Source organism: Nycticebus coucang, chromosome 19 (assembly GCF_027406575.1).
Source record: "Nycticebus coucang isolate mNycCou1 chromosome 19, mNycCou1.pri, whole genome shotgun sequence".
NCBI classification, from domain to species: Eukaryota; Metazoa; Chordata; class Mammalia; order Primates; family Lorisidae; genus Nycticebus; species Nycticebus coucang.
This window is the reverse complement of record NC_069798.1, coordinates 22706803-22726953: the sequence shown is the minus strand read 5'-3', so window position 1 is coordinate 22726953 and position 20151 is coordinate 22706803. Positions and strand designations below refer to the sequence as shown.

Sequence of the window (20151 nt, the reverse complement as noted above, 5' to 3'; positions counted from 1 at the left end):
CTAATATATTCAATCTATCATATATTTACAAAGTGATACATATTAACTTTTCCATGAATAGCTCAAAGGGGAATGATTATCACTATTGTCATTACTTTTTCAATCCTTAACTTCATGGAGTAAATTTCTATCCTTCATTTCGTCTTCCAAAACATCAATACAAGTAACAACCTTTTGTTACATTCTGAGGGGTCATTTCAATTTTCTCTACCTTTTCCCCTTGTATTTCCTTCCTATCTCTTCTTATTTCCCTCCTTCTCTCCTTCCTTCCCTTCCATTCGTCTCCCCTTTATTTTCCTTCCTTCCTTCCTTCCTTCCTTCCTTCCTTCCTTCCTTCCTTCCTTCCTTCCTTCCTTCCTTCCTTGCTTCCTTCCTTCCTTCCTTCCTTCCTTCCTTCTTTCCTCTCTCCTCTCTTCCTCCCATCCTGTGACATATTTAAGACCAGATTATATTTTAAGCACACGTGGTCAGAATCTCTATATCCTTCTCCTAAGATTAACATGACATCAACTTTCCCTCCAAATTTATATATGGGAGGATTTTTGTCCCCCTGTAGGTGGGGCATGATATTTGCTAATTTCAATTTTGGCACGAGGCACATTCTGGGTTAGGAAAACTATGGGGGGAAATGACTTTTTGCCCTAAATGTAATTCACTACAGAGAAAGGGACAGACATTTTGCACAATGGATAAAGAAAATTTCTCCAGTGCATGCATCTGAAGCCCCTCTTCAGAATCAGGGCTGAGAGAAGAGGAGGGAGCTTGAAAGGTAGGAGGGGAGGAGAGAGGGAAAAGGTATAAGAGCTTCAGAGATCAGTGAGGAGAGCATTGCCGAGAACAAGGAGGGACGAGAATGAGGCCCGATCACCAGCTGAACTGCAGGTGGGTGAGTTGCAAAATTCTGTATCTAAAGAGGACTCTCCATGTGAATCCATGGTCGAAGGCTGAGAATAAGAGTCTTTCCGAATATTTTTCTGGACTTAATCTCTTTGGTGCTAGGAAGCAAAACTGAGGTTTATTGTTTTTATTATTGTTTTCATTTCTTCTATATAGGAAATAGATAACGCTTGCTTTTCCTGACTTTCAAATGTTAAGTATACAGTAAGGAGTTACATAAGCATTCAACTTATTAGATATTGTATTTCTTTTTTTTCTTTTCTTTTCTTTTATTATTATTAAATCATAGCTGTGTACAATCATGGAGCACCATACCCTGGTTTTATAGACCGTTTGACACATTTTCAACACACTGGTTAGCATAGCCTTCCTGGCATTTTCTTAGTTATTGTGTTAAGACATTTATATTCTACATTTAGTAAGTTTCACATGTACCCTTGTAAGAAGCACCTTAGGTGTAATCCCATCAATTACTCTCCCTACGCCCATCCTCCCCCCTCCCTCCCCTCCCTCTTCCCCTTCCCCATATTTTTAGGTTATAACTGGGTTATAGCTTTCATGTGAAAGCCATAAATTGGTTCCATAGTAGGGCTGAGTACATTGGATATTTTTTCTTCCATTCTTTTTTTTATTATTATTAAATCATAGCTGTGTACATTAATGTGATCATGGGGCATCATACACTGGTTTTATAGACCGTTTGACACATTTTCATCACACTGGTTAACATAGCCTTCCTGGCATTTTCTTAGTTGTTGTGTTAAGACATTTACATTCTACATTTGCTAAGTTTCACATATACCCTTGTAAGATGCACCGCAGGTGTAATCCCACCAATCACTCTCCCTCCACCCACTTCCCCCCTCCCTCCCCTCCCTTTCCCCTTTCCCCCTATTCTTAGGTTATAACTGGGTTATAGCTTTCATATGAAAGCCATAAATTAGTTTCATAGTAGGGCTGAGTACATTGGGTACTTTTTCTTCCATTCTTGAGATACTTTACTAAGAAGAATATGTTCCAGCTCCATCCATGTAAACATGAACGAGGTAAAGTCTCCATCTTTCTTTAAGGCTGTATAATATTCCATGGTGTACATATACCACAATTTTTTAATCCATTTGTGGATTGGTGGGCACTTGGGCTTTTTCCATGACTTAGCAATTATGAATTGGGCTGCAATAAACATTCTGGTACAAATATCTTTGTTATAATGTGATTTTTGGTCTTCGGGGTATATACCTAGTAGAGGAATTATAGGATTGAATGGGAGATCTATTTTTAGATTTCTAAGTGTTCTCCAAACATCTTTCCATCTTTCCATCTTACCTTTTCTCCACATCCACGCCAACATCTCTGGTCTTGGGATTTTGTGATATGGGCTAAGTTTACTGGAGTTAGATGATATCTCAAAGTAGTTTTGATTTGCATTTCTCTGATGATTAAAGATGATGAGCATTTTTTCATATGTCTGTATTGTATTTCAAAGCCAAAAGGCTTTGTTAGTGAAGGGATTGAAACATGATTTGATCTGTCAGGAAAACAAAAATGCTATTGTCATATTTTCTTCTTTGAGGCTGACAGTACTGATTACTTTCCATAACAAGAAATGTGGGAGCTGATAAACAGATGCTAGTTTTTTGAATCCTAAGCTGTTTTCTAAGTTGCTGTATCATCTCACTATGCTATTAGCCTTATTTTCCCTGAGATACGTTATTAAAAAGTTTTACTTTCTTTTTAGGGGAAATGAAAAAAGTTCCTAATGGGAGCTTTGAGTATGTTAGAATTTAGGGCAAATGTGTGTGTTTGCTTTTTAAACTTTTAATAGAATGGTAACATGGTCTGTTCTAATTATTTCCATCTTTCAAATGCTTCCCCATAATGAAGCCTATACTTCCATTTGAACTGTGGGCTTATTGTATTCCCTTGCTTATGTGTTTGCCTTATAATTAGACTGAGCCCAAGGACTGAGATTTCAGTATCTAGTATAAGAGAAACTAAAGAAGTATCTCTTGATGATACAATTAAAAATTAGCTGTCTTTTGACAAGTTAATAGATAAACCCTGTTATGGGTTAAATTATTTCTCCCTCCTACAAGAAAGTATGTTGAAGTTCTACCCCTAGTACATCAAAATTTGACCTTGAAAATAAGGTCATTGCAGGTCTAATGCAGCTAGGTTAAAATGGGGTCATACTGGTGTAATGTGGGCACTAACCCAGTATGATTGGTGTCTTTATAGAAAGATGGCAAGACAAAGACAGAGACACACCGGGGCAATAACCTGGACTGTGGAGGCAGAGATTAAAATGCTTCATCTACAAGTCGAGACATGCCACAGCTTTCCAGCCACTGCCAGATGCTAGGAAGAGGCAAGGAGGGACTCCCTCCTGCAGGTTCACAGGGAGCACAGCCTCCCAACACCAGCTTTTCCAACCTCCATGATTGTGAGACGATAAATTTCTGTTGTTTGAAGCTGTCCAGTTTGTGGCGCTTTGTTTCGGCAGCCCTAGGAAACTAAGAGACCCTTTCACAAAGTCTGAAGGAATATTCCTTTAGTTATGATAAACGGGTATATTTTAGAAATGGGAGAAGTTGTGAACTCACTTAAACTAGTTTAGTAGTTTATGTTAATTACATTTCCTTCTGCAAGTATGTAGGTCACTATGAAAGTTTTGAGACTGATTGCATTCTGGTCCATTATTTCACTTCCAAGAAATATACTTGGGTCATTCTTTCTTATTTATCTGGGCAAGTTTCAACTTGTTCAGCTTTCCAGTGTCCCCAGGAGGGCTTCATTTGTTTCCATCCATTTGGATTTTGCATTTCTTGAGTTTTGTGTATCTCATGAGCTCAGGAATTATAGATGACACCATGGCCCTCTACCCAGGGTGACAGAGTGAGACTCTGTCTCAGAAAACAGAATCAAAACTTTTGTAATGACACCCTTATCAGTAACCGTTGATGATTAGAAGTAGGTGATGGCTGTAGGCTTATACAACCTCACCACCTGATTGTGTATTAAAACAAAGCCTGCTGCAGAACTAATTCTGCATGTGTAAGAGCATGTATGAGAAAGCAGGCAAAAATCATTTACATTGTTCTTACAGACTCTATAAAGTCCCGGCACTCAGCTCTTTTAAGAAGTCTGATAAGCATCTTCTATAAAAGGTTCACTTGAGGCAGATGCAATAATATTCTGAAGTATTTTCTCCCAAACATTTTTATCTCATGACACCCTCAGCAACTAATTAACTGTGGTGAATGGATGAGGTTACCCCAGTACAGACATGCGTGGCCCATGAGCTTTGGTCACTTCAGGCTGTATTCAGGAGCCTTGAAGTTCAAACTTCTCCATACATTTCCGAGTCAAATGCTGCAAAGATTCCTAAGTTATAAATATCACACATGAAGAAATGGGCTGGTGGGCTTGCCAAATGTTTAGGTCATGGCCAAGGGGTTACAACGTATTTCTAGTTGATATACATATCTTGAACACAGCTCATTTGTATCAATGGGATATCATTTCTAAATCCCTTACATTTATAACCTTTAGTGCTTATGATAAATAAAAACAATTAAATCTTTGTAGAAGCTGTCTCTTGCATGAGGATTACTGCTAAGAGTATTTAAAATGCTAACCAACCACCTTTGACTATGTGATCCTGATTAAAGTAGTATACATTTTATCTAATAGTCCTTAGGGTGAATGACTGTACTTGCTACCACGCTATTTATGCTCAAGTATTTTAAAATAAAATTTAAATGTATACTAGAGTTAATAGATTCATTTATTCAGTAAATATTATTTGAATATTTTCTGTGCTAGGTTACCATGCTAGAGTCTGGAAATACCAAGCCATGTAAAATATGTTCTCCGTCTACAGGTCGTTCAAAATCTCCGTCCACAGGTTGTTCAAAATCTAGGGCTAAAATGAGTGGATGTTCAACAGTTAATTAGCTGTGCTTCTGTGTGCCCTTGGGAGTTGGGTGGGCACTGCAAACCTGAATAGAATACATGAAATGATTCAGTTATGGAGTCATTATGTTAATAGTATCCCTATGCAAGTACATTCCCAGCAGGGTACATTGGCAATCTTTCTCAAGTCTCTCAAACCTCTTTGTTTAAATAATGTTGCTCCACTTTGTTGATTTTTGATGCCAATAGCTTCTAAGTTTTATGCCTCTTACCCTCTCCACATCAGGGTGAGTTGATCAAAAGAAAGCCCACCTTCTTATTTCTTTGTCACTGGTGGCAAGTACAAACTGCACAAGCCCCTATCTGCATGTGGGATCTGTCACCCTTGTCCCACCCGTAACCACAATAGAAACCCAAGCCACTCTACTTTCCTTACGCTCTTGAGAAATTTCAGACTAGCGAGGAGGCTTACCTTAATCTCCCTGAAAGTCGCATTGTGTGAGTAATAAATGCATCTTCTTGGTATGTTTTGCGTGGGGGGCCACCCTGCTTTTTCAGGGTGTCCAAAATACCCCTGAAATTAAGACAGCCCTCAGGCCATAGGACCAAGGTTCTCTGGACAGATTTCGTCTAATTTATACACTGATATTTGCAATGATTGCCATAATATCAAATGGCTTCTGTCACTACCTAATTGCCTGATGATTTTTATTCTCCCTCTTGTACTACAATTTCCTACGGAAAATTTGCATTTTAATATTCATCATGACTCTCTTTCTTTGATTCTTTGTGGCAGGTTTAACACTATTATTTGTACAACTTTTGTCAGCAACTATGGATCAAAACCATTTCCCGAAGTATAAAATTAATGACCACAACATACTGGGAAGAACATACTCACCTCGGGCAGAGCCGTAGAAAGTTTATTGATTGAAAACGTTTTGGACTAATGTACTAAGGCTCATTGACTGAGAATGAAGGGTACAGCTGGCCATACTGAGCTCTCTTGGGACATTGGCTGAAGAAATACAATTTGCTATATGGATTTAAGCATAGATGCACACAGGGTATTCTAAGGTATTAAATATATTTTTAAAGAAAATATTTCAGAGTGTGATAATTGACAATGCGTGTTCATTGTAAGATGTGCTGTGCCAGAGGTAAGCATAGTACTGGGAGTAGCATCTAAAAGGCTGGTGGATGGAAGAGAGGCAGGCATGGTGGTGGTGGTGGTGGGGGGGCAAGAATTTTCTGTAGCATACTGCAGAAGGCCACATTAGCCGGGTGTTGTGGCGGGCACCTGTAGTCCCAGCTACTCGGGAGTCTGAGGCAAGAGAATTGCTTAAGCCCAGGAGTTGGAGGTGGCTGTGAGCTGTGTGATGCCATGGTACTCTACCAAGGGCCATAAAGTAAAACTCTGTCTCTACAAAAAAAAAAAAAAAAAAAAAAAAAAAGCACATTCTAAGATGATCAAATGACTCACATCCATGTAAGATTCCCTTCCTTTGAGTACAGATAGAACCTGTAACTTGCTTCTAACAGGTACAATATGACAAAAATGATAGATGTTATTCCTGTAATTATGTTACATGGCAAACTGAAAGATTTCAAAACCATGATTCAGCTCCCTCATAAATGGACTTTGAGTTGATCAAAGGGGAGAGTTTCCTTGGGTAGATGTAAACTAATCAATGGTGCCCTTCCTGAGACAGTCTCAAGGTTACATGAAGGAGCATCAAAGCAGGTGCTTTCCCTTTTGCCTTGAAGAGAACATGTGCCATGCGTGTAAAGGGAACCTGGCAGGGAACTTCTGTGCCTTTGAGCAGCTAAAGACCTCTGTCCTAGGATCAAAAGGAACAGAATTCTTCCAACAACCAGTGAGTTTAGGAAAAAACATGAGCTTTAGATGAGATCCTAACTCTAGCTGTACAGCTAAGCTTTGCCTGATTCGTGGAAGGTGTGAGATAAAAAATACATGAGCTTTTGTTGGAAGTTAAGTTTGTGGTAATTTGTTACACAGCATAGACATAAAAATATTTGCATGAGTATCTTAGCATTTTAAAAAGATCCCTTTTTAGTGGGATAAAGATAGTGTATTAATCTATTACAGTTCAGACCTGTAGTGAACTGTTTAGTGAGATAAAAAATTATTTATAGGGATATGCTCTATTGGTTTTCTTTGCAGTCCTCAATAATCATAATAGACATAGTGGCTTAAAAAAATAAAAAATTATTATTTATACTTCTGTAGGTCAGAAGATGACTGTAGGATGCACTGGGCTAGAATCAAGTTGTCAGAAGACTGTTTCTCTGCAGCTTCTAAGAAAGGATCTGCTTTCTTGCTTTTCCAGGTTGTCGGTGTTGCAGGGCCGCTGACCAGCAGAGACGAGGACACCAACGGAGAAGTTGCAGCTGCTTTATTGTTGGGGTGTTACAGCTCTCTTTCTTTTCCGGCACAGCAACTGCTTTTGCACAGCAAGCTCTCTGATTATATATCCTTCCCACATCCTCCACCCACGCATCCGGTGTATACACCCCGGGACTTTCCAGGCATTCCACCTATGGGCGTTTTAGGGGCCAAAAGCTCAGCAGTTGCTAGGGAAAGAACTTAAGATCAGGTTACTCTACAAGGCACATGGTAGCTACCGCATCACCTGTCTCTGGGAAGCATAGCTCTCAACAGGTTAGGTTTCTACATTCCTCTGCCATGTAGGGCCATCGTCATCTTTCAGGCCCCTCCACATCGGTTCTGGACACCACTGCATTTCTTGTCTTCTAGTCCCTTCCTCTTTCTTCAGTAACAGTAAAGTTGCATCTTCCTGACCCTTCTTATGTAGTCACCTATCTTTACAGTTGCAGCCAGGAACATTGCTACTTAAAATCAGGACTCATATAGTTATATTGGGCCTACCCAGAAAATCCAGGACATTGTCTTCATGCAAAAGCCCTTACCCTTGATCATGCCGGCAAAGTCTCTTTGCCCTATGAGGCAATATATCCCATAGTTTATAGGAATCAGTTTAGGGGTGTCTTGGAGAGCCATTTTCCTGCTTACCAGGACCATAGCTGGAGGTAAAGACTGTAGTTAGGAAGTTAATAGAGGAATCTTGGCAAGAAATCATGAAAATCCAAACAAGGAAGATGTACTAGTCAAAGAAGAGAACAACTTGAAGAATGCTCGCACGTAGATGACTAGAGTGGACTTGTATAGAAAGTAGAGGGACAGAGGAGACACAGAAAACCCTAATATTTATTTTGTCAGGCTACCCATGATGAAAAGATGCTATATGTAGGATATACAAGTGAAATCATGTTTGAAAAGCTGAATTTAAGTTCTTACAGATTTTTGTGTTATAAACGTGCAGCAAATGGCCCTTCAAAAATAATTGTCCTAGAACCTTGTTGAGGAAAAAGAGGAGGGTGATGCATGGGAGATAATTAGCACATTCAGGAAGACAGAAACTTAGAAATGATCAGTAAAAATGAGTCAAAACTGTGGAATGAGGTTATACAGTAAAGGTTGGAAAGAGACATCAGCTGGGGGCAAGACTCTGGGAAAAACTCAATTTATGAGTGACAAAGAAAAAAGAAGCCAGCTAAGAGGTCTGGACTATAATAGACTAAAACACGAGAGAAGCAACAGAGCTCATAGGCAATGAAGTCAAAAGAGATACGTTTTCTAAGTAGTGGTCAAGGTGTCAATGCAGGAAAGAGATCGAGTGACATCCAGGCTGACAAATCACAATCGAACTTTACATTAAGGAAAATCTACCTATTTCTGTGGAGGTATCAGTAGTGGTTACTAGAAAGGAGGTGTGTTGGCAGAATGGGTTTTGCTTGACAGAAATGTATGTCTTTTTAAAAAGTTTCAGGTAACTTTGGTAATCATAATGAAAATTACTCTTACAGTCAATATTTTTATTTTCACATTAGAATTCAGAGTAAATGATGGGAAAGTTAACCAAAGGATTAACTTTTGAAGACATAATGGTATTTAAAAGGGGCCAATATTGAACCAGTATTCACCATGCTTACTAGTATGACCAAGATAGTTGTTTTAAATTAGAAATTTAATTGAAACTTTTCATAAGTGAGAGTTGCAATTTTTTTCTTACTGACAGGGGTTTCTACTTCGAAAAAGTAACTTAGAATTGTGTTATTTTTAATTTGAATATAATTATGTTCCTAGCATTAGGACCCAGCTGAATCTAACACCTGCTTTTTCAAAAGCGACTAATCGTTTAATGCATTTGTAGTTTGAAACAGCCCCCCTTTATTGCTCCTGTTTCTAATAGGGACATTTCTGAACTTCTCATGTTTGAAATTCCAGTTTTTCTAAAACAGTTTCTAAAAATTAAAGAAAAACTACTACCATCACCAACAAAATAGAAAAAAATATATAGAAAGTTCATTGAAAGACGTTAGTTTTAAAAGCAGGGAAATTCCCTGGTCTACTGCCAAATGCACAGCCTCTGGCCTGATTAGAAGACACTGTAGGTTTAACTTTTCCCCTAGTCTATAAGACGCCTATGACATCTGAAAACACATTTCAATCTCATATAAGAAAGCATATCCTGCCTGTGAACATGAAGTTGACCCCATAATTTGTGAATTAACAAACATAGTATTGTTGGGTTAAGACCTATTGAATCCTTCCTAACCATGGATTAAGTCACAAAAATCATTTGATTGACAGTGAAAAGTTTTGTCTTAAATGGGGCATCAGGTTTAACTTTTTCCCTAGGCTGTAAGAAGCCTACAACATCTGAAAACACATTTCAATCTCATATGAGAAAAGCATAATCAGCCTGTTAACATGAAGTTGACTCTACAGTTTGTGAATTAACAACCCTAGTATTGATGGGTTAAGACTGGTTGAGTCCTTCCTAACCCTGGATTAAATCACAAAAATGATTTGTTTAACAGTGAAAAGTTTTGTCTTAAATGGAGCATCATCCTCAATTTATAAAGGAAACTCTAACAGACATGAACAGTTTGATATCTTCCAGCACTATAATAGTTGGAGATTTTAACACCCTTTTGGCAGTTTTGGATAGATCCTTCAAGAAAAAACTAAACAAAGAAATACTGGACTTAAACTTGTGCCATGGACCGCCCTGTCGGTGAGCTCCAGTCCGAGGGAAAGTAGGGAGAAGGAACGAGGAAGGTTGAGAGGTCGGCGCAGGAATGACAGTCTGGCACACTACGGGTGAAGTATGCAGCTGCGAATTTACTGGGTACACATGTTGGTATTTATACATTTTTATAGAGCTTACATAATGCAATCTTTTTGCTTACGTGCGCGGGTTATCTTTGTGTTTGTAAGTGTGATTTATCATGCATTGTTATGTCTTAAGGTTCCGCTTCCCGGAGGGTAGCGGTTATTAGTCAACTCTGCCCGCTTCTTCCTATCTCAGGAATGTTACTGCCTCCAACTCTTTTCTTAGTTTCTTATTATCTTTTTAGAACAGCTTGATATTTTCTTTATACTAATGCTTGACTAATTTTACATTTACTATTTGATCTTATTGTTATTGATAATTATAATTTTGATTTAGAGTAAATTTCTTGACAAGTATTAGTTTTTTTATTGATTTTTATTATGCGTGACAGCTGGTGAAGTAAGATGTTCTGAACAGGACTTCATGGTGGGTGGATGTGTTTTAGTGACTTTGTAACTTATGTAGATAATTTGTATTTTGTGTCCTTAGGCTTATCGTCTTAGCTCACTGGTATTTATGGTGGGAAAACATCTTTATGTGCTTATTGTTGGTGCCACTGAGTCTAATAGCTCATGAGGTGGTGTTATATCTGGATCAACAGTGTATTGTGTTCATTCTTAAGAAAGTACATATTGATAGTTTATCAGAACAAACAGACTTCTGGTACAGGATGACAAACACATGAGTAGACGCCACAATCTTTAAACTTAAGCGGGTAACTGAGCATGCTAGGCAACATTTCTGATGCTGTGCATACTGGGGGCGCTGGGGGCAAAGCTCCGGGGAGCACAAACCACCTTCCCGTCGTTCTATAACGCGGACAGCACTGCCTCACTACGGCTATATGCCGTGGGCGCGGCAAACTTGACCCTACAAAAATTGGACTTAACAGACATCTATAGAACAATTCATCCGAATAAAACTGAATACACATTCTTCTCATCAGCCCATGGATCATCCTCCAAAATTGATTCATATCTTAGGACACAAGTCTAACCTCAGCAAATTTAAAAGAATATAAATTATTCCCTGTATCTTCTTGGACTAACATGGTACAAAAGTTGAACTAAACAGCAACAGGAATCTTCATACTCAAACCAAGACATGGAAACTAAATAACCTTATGCTGAATGATAGCTGGGTCAAGGATGAGATTAAAAAGGAAATCACCAATTTTTTAGAACAAAATGATACTGAAGACACAAATTATCAAAACCTGTGGGATACTGCAAAAGCTGTCCTAAGAGGGAAATTTATGGCATTGAAAGCCTTCCTCAAGAAAAAAGAAAGGGAGGAATTTGACAACTTAATGGGACATCTCAAGCAACTGGAAAAGGAAGAATATTCCAACCCCAATCACAGCAGAAGAAAGGAAATAACCAAAATTTGGGCAGAATTAAATGAAATTGAGAACAAAAGAATCATTCAGAAGATGAACAAAACAGAAAGTTGGTTTTTTGAAGAGATCAATAAAATTGATAAAACTTTGGTGACTCTAACCAGAAGCAGAAAAGTAAAATGTCTAATATCAATCAGAAATGATAAAGGAAAAATCACAACAGACTCCTTAGAAATCTAAAACATCCTCAATTATTACTATGAAAAAACTCTATTCTCAGAAATGTAAAAATATGGTGGAAATGGACCAATACCTGGAAGTATGCCACCTTCCTAGACTCAGCCAGAAAGAATTAGAAATGCTTAATAGACTCATATCAAGCACTGAAATAGCATCAACAATATGAAATCTCCCAAAAGAGAAAAGTCCAGGTCCAGATGGCTTCACATCGGAATTCTACCAAACCTTCAAAGAGGAACTAGTACCTATATTACATAACCTTTTCCAAAACATAGAAAAAGAAGGAATACTCCCCAACACCTCCTGTGAAGCAAGTATCACCTTCATCCCCAAACCAGGAAAAGACCCAACAACAACAACAACAAAAAAGAAAACTATAGACCAATATCATTCATGAATATTGATGCAAAAATATTCAACAAGATACAAGATCCTAGCAAACAAAATTCAACAACACATCAAAATGATAATACACCACAATCAAGTTGTTTTTATCCCAGAGTGAAAAGGCTGGTTCAACATATGTAAATCCATAAATATAATACATCACATAAATGAAATAAAAAAAAAAAGACCACACGATTCTCTCAATTGATGGAGAAAAAGCTTTTGATAATATCCAGCATCTTTTCATATCAGAACTCTCAAGAAATAGGCTTGGAAGGGTCCTTCCTGAAACTGATAGAGGCCACATACAGCAAACCCACAGCCAATATCATATTGAATGGAGTAAAATTAAAAACATTTCCACTCAGATGTGGAACTAGGCAAGGATGTCCATTGTCTCCACTGCTATTCAACATAGTAATGGAAGTTCTAGCTATTGCAATCAGGCAAGAGAAGGGGATCAAGGGTATTCAAATGGGGTCAGAGGAGGTCAAACTCTTGGTCTTTGCAAATGATTTTATTTTATATCTGGAAAACCCCAGGGACTCAACTACAAAACTCTTAGAAGTGATCAAGGAATACAGCAGTATCTCAGGATACAAGATCAATACTTACAAATAAGTAGCTTTTGTGGGCTGTGAGGGTTCTGAACCTTTGCAGAAATAAGCCATTCTACTGAGCAATCTCAGAGGTCAACTCATCTGTCTCTAGTCATACTTAGTGACAAGCTCTTTATGAAGAAAGATAGGCATTAGTGAAGATATAGGAAGAATGGCTAAATTTGTTCAGGCAGGAAATATCATAAATATTCAGTTACTCATTAAAATTGTCTTTAATTTGAAAAAAAAAAACAAACAAACAAATCAGTAGCTTTTGTATATGCCAACAATACTCAAGCTGAAAATATAGTCAAGGACTCTATTTCTTTTATAGTAGTGCCAAAGAAGATGAAATATCTGGAAGTTTATCTAACAAAGGATGTGAAAGATCTCTATAAAGAGAGTTATAAAACTCTGAGAAAAGAAATCACTGCAGGTGTTAACAAATGGAAGAACATACCATGCTCATGGCTGGGAAGAATCAACATTGTTAAAATGTTTGTACTACCCAAAGCATTCTACAGATTTAATCCAGTCCCTATTCAGGCACCATCATCATACTTTAAAGAGCTTGAAAAAACAGTGCTTTGTTTTATATGGAATCAGAAAAAACCTCAAATAGCAATATACTACTCAGAGATAAAAACAGATAAGAGGTATCACGTTACCAGACTTCAGGCTATACTATCAATCTACAGTGATCAAAACAGCCTGATACTGGCACAAAAACAGAGGTAGACAGAGGTAGATATATGGAACAGAATAGAGAACCAAGAGATGAACCCAGACACTTATAGTCATTTGATCTCTGACAAACCTATCAAAAACATTCCAAGGGGGAAAGATTCCCTATTTAACAAATGGTGCTTGGTGAACTGGCTGGCAACCTATAGAAGAATGAAACTGGATCCCCATCTCTCATCATTAAACAAAAATTGATTCTCACTGGATAAAAATTTAAACTTAAGACCTGAAACTATAAAAATATTGGAAGATAGTGCAGGGAAAACTCTTGAACAAATTGGCTTGGGACAATTTTTTATGAGGAAGAATCACTAGGCAATTGAAGCAACACCAAAATTATATTACTGGGATATGATCAAACTAAAAAGCTTCTGCATAGCCAAGAGCACAGTAAATAAAGCAAACAGACAGCCTTCAGAATGTGAAAAGATATTTGCAGGTTATGCTTCTGACAAAGGTCTGATAACTAGAATTCACAGAGAGCTCAAACTAATCAATAAGAGAAAAACAACCCATTTCTATGTGGGCAACAGACTTGAACAGAAACTTCTCTGAAGAAGACAGGAACATAGCTTACAAACACATGAAAAAAATGCTCACCATTTTTAATCATCAGAGAAATGCAAATCAAAACCATTTTGAAATATCATCTAACTCCAGTAAGATTAGCCCACATCACAAAATCCTCAAACTACAGGTGTTGGCATGGATGTGGAGAGAAGGGAACACTTCTACACTGCTGGTGGGAATGCAAGCTAATACTGCCTTTTTGGAAGGAAGTTTGGAGAATACTCGAGGAACCAAAAGTGGAGCTACCATTTAAACCTGCAACCCCCCTACTAGGTATTTACCAAGATGATCAAAAATCATTTTGCAACAAAGAGGTTTGCACCAGAATGTTGATTGCAGCCCAATTCATAATTGCCAAGTCATGGAAGCAACCCAAGTTCCCATCAACCCATGAATGGATTAAGAAATTGTGGTATATATACATCATGGAATACTATGCAGCCATAAAAAAGATGGAGACTTCACATCTTTTATGTTTACCTGGATGGAGCTGGAACATATTCTTCTTAGTAAGGTATCTCAAGAATGGAAAAAAAGTACCCAAGGTATTAGATATTATTATGAAATAAGTATACAGTCACCTACACATTCATAGGAAGGGTAAAACATAACTATAGTCCAGAAAGAAGGAGGGAAGAGGCTTGGCACCCATAGCACAGTGGTTATGGTGCCAGCCACATACACCAAGGCTGGTGGGTTTAAGCCTGGCCCCGGCCAGCTAGACAACAATGACAACTGCAATAAAAAAATAGCTGGGCATTGTGGCAGGTGCCTATAGTCCCAGCTACTTAAGAGGCTGAGGCAAGAGAATCACTTAAGCCCAAGAATTGAAGGTTGCTGTGAGCTGTGACTCCCCAGCACTCTATTGAGGGTGACATAGTGAGACTTTATTGTCAACAAAAAAAAAAAAAAAAAAAAAGGAGGGAAGTGGAAAGAAAAGGGAGGGGAAGGGGATGGTCTGCAGGAGGCAGGCTTTTCTACTAATTTGTATAATGCAATGATACACTTCTATACTTTTAAGAATAGAGTATGAGTAAGCAAGGAGACAGTTATGTTAATCAGTTAGATGTAAGCATTCCACATTGTATATCAAATCAACACATTGTACCCTATAAATGCATTAATGTACACCATTATGATTTAATAAAGACTAAAGAAGAAAAAATTAAATGGAGCATCAGGTCCCATTCAGAATCTTTTCTAATAGGGAGGGGTGATTATTAACTTTTCGAGCTAAAAAGTAACATGTAAAAGGTGCGTGCTCTCAAATTGTGAGAATTTTGACTTTACACTTCTGAAAAGTTTTTCATTTAGGTAGAAAATTTTTTTTCATTTCATCTTAATTTGTTACCATTATAAGATATGCTATTTGTGTTAAATTTTCTTTTTTTTATTATTAAATCATAGCTGTGTACATTAATGCGATCATGGGGCACCATACACTGGTTTTATAGACTGTTTGACACATTTTCATCACACTTGTTAACATAGCCTTCCCGGCATTTTTTTAGTTATTATGTTAAGACATTTATATTCTACATTTACTAAGTTTCACATGTACCCTTGTAAGATGCACCACAGGTGTAATCCCACCAATCACCTTCCCTCTGCCCATCCTCCCCCCTCCCTTCCCTCCCTCTCCCCCTTCCCCATATTCTTAGGTTATAACTGGGTTATAGCTTTCATATGAAAGCCATGAATTAGTTTCATAGTAGGGCTGAGTACATTGGATATTTTTTCTTCCATTCTTGAGATACTTTACTAAGAAGAATATGTTCCAGCTCCATCCATGTAAACATGAAAGAGGTAAAGTCTCCATCTTTCTTTAAGGCTGCATAATATTCCATGGTGTACATATACCACAATTTATTAATCCATTCATGGATTGATGGGCACTTGGGCTTTTTCCATGACTTAGCAATTATGAATTGGGCTGCAATAAACATTCTGGTACAAATATCTTTGTTATAATGTGATTTTTGGTCTTCTGGGTATATACCTAGTAAAGGAATTATAGGATTGAATGGCAGATCTATTTTTAGATCTCTAAATTTCCTCTAAACAATGTAAGTCATTGTTCTAAATACTTTACATATATTTATTAATTTGGAAGCTGTCTGAAATGATATTGCACTTGAATAGAAATATATTTTCTTGTTCAGGTAAGTAAATTTACACTTACTAGAAAATTCACAACAGCTTAACTTTTGTCTTTTTAGTTAAAGTCTATTTTTACTCCTACCCATATTAGTTATCTATTACTGCATATCAAATTACTACAAATCATAGCAACATGAGGCAACAATCATTGTTATCTCACACAGTTTCCTTGGATCAGGAATCTGGGTCAGATTCCTGTGTGATTCTGCCTCAGAGTCTCTCATGAGGATGTCATCAAATGTCGTCTGAAATAAGCTTTGTCTTGGTTGGAACTGGAGGGTCTGCATCCAAGGCTGCTCACTCATGGCCTCAGTTCCTCACTAATAGTCCTCTTCATATTACTGTTCAGAAGGAGGAAGCTGGCTTTCTCTGGAACAAGTGATGAGAGAGACGAGTGAGAGAGATCACGGTGACTCATCACTTAATCTTGAGAATGATATAACACTCATTTCTTCGTCACTTCTGTCCTGTTATATTGGTCGCATAGACTAAACCTGGTACAGCATGTAAGAGTAACAAAAGAAAATAAAGTCCAAAAGATGGGGAGCTTGGACAGTCACCTTTGAAGCAGGCTAGCACACCCAAACATAATTGATAGTGAAAGTGAATCTTGCATCTTATAGAATGTAGCTATTTGAGTTTCATTCTTGACTTTATCATCTGCTAGTTTTATCAATAATTAAATGCTAAAATGTATATTTTATAATATATGAAAATTGATTTATTTTCCATGTATTTTTGCTGGCATATATTTAGGTTAATTGAATTTATTTTATTTTTCTGAGCTTTATTGAAGTATAATTGACAAATATTGTATATACCTAAGGTATTCAACATGATATTTTGATATGCATATACATTGTGGAATATTTATCATAATCATACTAATTAGCATAAAACACTTCAATATAGTTACCATTTGTGTGTGTGGTATGTCCAAGATCAAGGACATATAGAAACAATAGGAATAGGCTTTCTGGGACACCCCCACACACACTCTTTTGTGCTGGTCGTTCTATTTTAGGTATCAAATGAGAACCATAAAAAATGCTGTAGTGAGCCCACACTGCCCTAATTCTTGGGCACTACTTGCACTATTGGGAAATCTAGATGATTAAGTATAAACTTGACTTTTAATTAGACAGCTTTGGAAACTTGAAGTTAAGATCTATGTTTCTCTCCTCAGTGGTTTGTCTTGGCAACAATAATAGAAAAGGACTATTTTCAAATTGCTGACTTATACTCTGCTCTTGAAGTTTTTTGAGAAACGATAACAGTTATACAGCTAAAGACAGTGAATGAAGGCAAGCCAATAATGAGGCAACCGTTGTGTTGTTATATTTAAATTATTATAGCCCTGGGTATATTTTTATGTTGTCATAAAAGAGAAATAATTTTGACAAGTGCCTATCAGCAATTTCTCTTCACAGTGATACTTTGAGCTGCATTTGAATGATCCTAAAGGCTTTTTACATTTGGAAAGGGCTTATTTGCCCTTTTGCATAATGGGCATCTCTTTTCAGATTAATCTGATTGTAACTATAGTTAATAAGTGCTTTATTATTTTAAAATACATTATTATTTTATCAACTAAAATAGGCTTTTACAGCTGTGGAATAGAATTAACAATTTTTTTAGTCACTACACTGATCCATTCTTTCTTCATTACTTACATAAAATCCTCTACACCTCTAAATGTAAGCAAGAATAAGAGGCACCATTAGAAGACAGAAGTAGATTCAACAACCAGCCTCTTTCCATTATTTTCTTGCTGGCTTGGAAATGCAGCAGGTGAGTCCCGCATTATCTCTGGTGGTTAGTAGAGACTCCCGGCAGCTAACAGGCCAGGACTGGTTCTGACTTCTCAGGGGCTGCAGGTGCACAGTTTGGTTTGTAGCTCAGAGTTCTAAAGTCATACAGTGTCTGGCCACTGTCCTTTTGCAGATTTAGTCTCTCACTCAAATTTCAGAGCTGGAGCATCAAGGTCCTATTTATCCATTAGAAACTTAAACACAAGTCTAAAGCCTAGTCGATATGAGGAGACTAGGAAGATATTTTGGACTGAAAAGGAAATGTTTATATAAAATATAAAGACAGACTTTAAAGAAACAAAACAGATGTTTCAGTGTCCACAAAATAAATTTTGTCAAGTTTGCAATTTGAAAACAACTTGCAGATTATTTTTTTCTCAAATGCCTGAAGGCAATAATAGTTGATTATAATTAAATGAAGGCCCACAGGCAAAAAATGTAAAGTATTATGATACTCTTTGCAGAATCTTTTGAAGCAAATTTAATGTGGTTCATGGGGGCATTTGATGGATTTGAGATGATGTGAGGTGGGATCTCCCGTAGCCACAGAGTATGGCCCACGTCATGGAATCTGTCAGCACCAGCTCTTGGCCTCAGTGTGACACTGCAGAGGATGTCCAGTTTTCACCAATGGCTGAGGTCCACTTCTGTGCTGTCTGGGCTGACTCGGTGTACTCCAGCTAAACTAAACATCCTGCTCAGTCAGGCTTCGGTGTAATTTAGACTGTGAGGGAGGAGTCTTCTGGGATGCTCTGGATGCATCAGAGTGGCAAAGACATATTGTGCAGTTAATTAACCTCACAGAAACATGAAAGAAAAATACCCAGCAGCACAAACTTGACTTGTGTTTATTTTTGTATTTGTGCTTTTGTCCTCACTTGGTTTTCTTCTCCCCAGCCCACTGCCATATGCTGCTGGGACTCAGCTGTAATTATCCTACTCACAGATGAAACACGGAGTGAAATGAGGCAACAGAAACTTCACCACCACATTTTGGGGCTCTGCTTTAAGGAAAGTGCCTGTGTTTACATTAGCATAAAACAAAATAACTTCTTTCACACAGAAGAAAGGATATCGAGACCTTTTCATGCGAACCTATAACCAATCCATGACTCATATGTCTGAGTATCTGTATTGAAAGCCTTGATGATAAATTGAGGTAAAAAAAAAACAAAACCCAAACCCCACAGAACTATCCACCACAGCTGCACGTTAGAAATACCTTAGCTGCTTCAAAATATATGCAGTGCCCAGTTCCAACAGAACCAAATAAGTTAGAAAATCTGAGCTCAGGACTCAGGCACCAGTATTTTTTCACCCCTGAGCTTCATTCCCCAACCTCTATACATATATAAAGCTTATCCCAACTTGAAGCCAAGATTGAAAGCACTCACACTCAGCAATGCTGTCTTGATATTGGAGGTAATAGTTCAGCTGTTTGTATTCTCCAAAGATGTTCTCATTTGGGGGTAGTTTTGTTGATGAGTGATTAATTAGTAGTCATTCTCTTGTGGACTAGTTAGCAAAGATAAACTATCCCATTTATCTTAGGGTCTAAACTCAGGGCTGAAGAATTTAAGTACTCAAAAGCAAAATTTCATAGACTTATTTTTTTATTATGTTGATTCAAGAGACATCTAAAAGTTGGTTGTAATTGTTATGACTGAAGAAGTCAGTTCAGCCAAACAGAGAACATCCTTTCATATTTTCAGTAAAGGGTTTGGTATGGAATTTTTACAGGTCTACACATTACCTTTTGTTAGGTCAGTAGAGGTTACTTAGAAAATAGGTTAGAACTGTGTATAATCTTTGCACAGTGACAGTATCATAGCCAATGAGGTTTATCTGAGGGGAGATTATTGCTAATAGAACTATGTATAGATCAAAAGCCAACAACCATAAATTCCATGCTTTTTTTTGGTATTGATGATAAACAATAATGTATATTCCAGGGGTCCTCAAACTTTTTAAACAGGGGGCCAGTTCACTGTCCCATTGGGGGGTCGGATTATAGTTTATGAAAAAATAAAACTATGAACAAATTCCTATGCCCACTGCACATATTTTGAAGTAAAAAAACAAAATGGGAACAAATACAATATTTAAAATGAAGAACAGTAAAGTTAAATCAACAAACTTACCAGTATTTCAATGAGAACTATGGGCTTGCTTTTGGCTAATGAGATGGTCAATGTCTGGTTCCATATTTGTCACTGCTAGTCGTGACAAGTGATGCAAGTGTGCATCAGTTAGTCTAGATCTGATTG

At 37.5% G+C, this 20151-nt stretch overlaps 1 pseudogene; it reads left to right on the top strand.

The window, feature by feature from the left end:
- The first annotated feature begins 19689 nt into the window (after positions 1 to 19689).
- Positions 19690 to 19820, top strand: LOC128572246 (uncharacterized; annotated as a pseudogene).
- Positions 19821 to 20151: the final 331 nt, after the last annotated feature.